This window comes from Mandrillus leucophaeus, unplaced genomic scaffold, assembly GCF_000951045.1.
Source record: "Mandrillus leucophaeus isolate KB7577 unplaced genomic scaffold, Mleu.le_1.0 Scaffold170, whole genome shotgun sequence".
Taxonomy (NCBI): Eukaryota; Metazoa; Chordata; class Mammalia; order Primates; family Cercopithecidae; genus Mandrillus; species Mandrillus leucophaeus.
This window is the reverse complement of record NW_012101699.1, coordinates 2,291,302-2,293,727: the sequence shown is the minus strand read 5'-3', so window position 1 is coordinate 2,293,727 and position 2,426 is coordinate 2,291,302. Positions and strand designations below refer to the sequence as shown.

Below are 2,426 nucleotides of genomic sequence, written 5' to 3'. Positions count from 1 at the left end.
TGGGGAGAGCTTCCTCGTGATGATAGCTTGAACTTTTTTTTTTAATAGGGGAACCACACTTGTGTTTTTAATCTCCTTTGATAGAAATACACTAATTTTTTATTAAATTAATTTTTATTAAATTAATTTATTATTTAATTTTTTATTAAATTAAAATTTAATGAACTGCCAGAGGCCACCACAAAGTAAGCAGAATGCAAGCAGCAGGGAACCAGGTAAGATTTAAGAGGGGCGTCAGTCTGGCCATTATGTGTGGGCTGAATCTGGTGTGGAAGATGAGGAAGAGAAGAAAGAATTGTTCCTTTCTCCCTTAACTGGGGAGCATCTGATGGCTGAGTAAGTCTTTCCTCTAGAGAGAAGTATTAACAGACTGAAAATATGACTGGAGTCCTGAGCTGTCCAGAGGGATGCTGGGCACCTGGTAGTGTTGTCAGTCAGTCCCTTTTCAGATTCGGGAGGATGGCCCTGTGGGAAAACCGTGAGCAGTTTATTGAGTAAGGAAGGACGTCAGAGCTGTTTTCTGCCCGGTTCCTCTTGTCAGATGGAAGTCAGATGGCATTCCTAGGGTGCTGACATGTGCTTGCATCTCTGCTGCACCCCTGGTGGGGCTCCTGTATGCCTGGACTAAGATTGCCTCAGGACAGCTTCTTTTTCCCATGAGAGCTCACTTCATTGAGAGCGTGGTTGAAGGACTGGGATGTTCCTGGAATTATCTCCGATTATTAACTCTAGCTCGAACCAAAAACTCAACCTGTAGGCTGGGTGTGGTGGCTCATGCCTGTAATTCCAGCACTTTGGGAGGCCGAGGTGGGAGGATCACTTGAGCCCAGGAGTTTCGAGACCAACCTCGGTAACATAGACCCTGTCTGTGCTTATGTAACTTCAAAATAGAAAGAAAATATTTTAGACAAAAACCTACCCTTTGAACAGCCAGTGATGGAAAAACTTGTGCTCCCAGTGATAGGATTCTCTGGAACCTCCAGTGGCCTCAAAATGTACTTGTACAAAGTTACTTTCTTTTGAGCTGGACTCTTGCTCTGTGGCCCAGGCTGGAGTGCATTGGCGTGATCTCAGCTCACTGCAGTGCCCTCCTCCCAGGTTCAAGCGATTCTTGTGCTTCAGTCTCTCAAGTAGCTGGGATTACAGGCGCACACCACCATGCCGGGCTAATTTCTGGCTTTTTTTTAGTAGAGACTGGGTTTTGCCATGTTGGTCAGGCTGGTCTCGAACTGACCCAAAGTGATCTGTCCGCCTCAGCCTCCCAAAGGGCTGGGATTACAGGTGTGAGCCCCCGCGCCTGGCCTGCTTTGTTTCCTTACTGCGAGAAGCCATCTTGGGTAGGCTGAATTGTGCGGGGTGGTGAGCGGAGGGGTTGCTCAGCAAGGTTTGCCGGAGCTGCGACTACACGCAGGAGGGTTGTCTTCTCCTCATTTGCACAGAATGCTGTGGGGCTTAGCAGCAGCCCTTATGACATGGCCTGGAATGGTTTTAAAAAGTGACTGCTTACAAGATGGAAGTGTGGCCACCATGCTCTGTAGCCCTGTTTCATTTTACTTGTGTTTGTAGAGATGGAGGTCTTGCTATGCTGCCCAGGCTGTTTTTGAACTCTTGGCCTCAAGCAATCCTCCCATGTCAGCCTCCCAAAATGCTGGGATTATAGGTCCCTCAGTGCTCTGAAAACGTGGGCTTCTCTCCCACTTGAGTGCTGGCTGCACATCTCAGCTTGGCACTGCCAGGCTGCCCACCACAGCTCTGGGGTGATCTCGGTTTATGTTCCCTCCCTAGCTTGGAGGCAACAGGGGAAGGGACTTGGTTGGCGGTGGTTGTGACAGAGAGCCTTTCCCTTGTCTGTGGGCCTCTCTACCCTAAAGAGATGCAGAACCACTGTCCATCAGTGCAGTTGGCCCAGGGTGGGTGGCTGCCCGGTGCCCAAGATGGGGAGGGAGGCCCTGCCTGGGGGAGGAGCAGGAGGAGCTGGCAGGGGAAGGGAGGTCACCAGCAAGACAGACGGACTGCTGCTTATGGCAACTGCAGCTTCCTGGAGGTACAGCTGAAGCACTCAGGGTTTCTGTTCCTCCCCCAGTCCAAGGGTAGCAAGGGCAATAGCACTGCAGTGGCAGCGACAGAGGGACTTCCGACTGCCTCTGTCAGTTCCACCTCAGAAACATGGAGCCACTTCTACTGGGAATCTTCAGCCGAGGGGTGAGGTGGCTGCACTGCTGGCCTGAGGTGGGGGATCTGCCTGGTGAAGAGTCAGGGATTAGTGCTCACAGGGAGAGGAGACTGAGCTCCCGTCCGTGTGGTGACTGTGGCATGCTGGAAGCGCAAGTGAAGGCTTCACTCTTTCTTCCCCAGACCGAGGGCAGCAGGTGCAGGACTGCCGCTGTGACAGTGGCATAGGGGCTGTCAGTTGCCTCTGGGAGCCC

At 51.4% G+C, this 2,426-nt stretch overlaps 1 protein-coding gene across 1 annotated transcript in view; it reads left to right on the top strand.

The window, feature by feature from the left end:
• ZNF354B (zinc finger protein 354B) overlaps positions 1–2,426 on the top strand; it is a 25,882-nt gene that overhangs the window by 9,960 nt on the left and 13,496 nt on the right. The window lies entirely within an intron of this gene.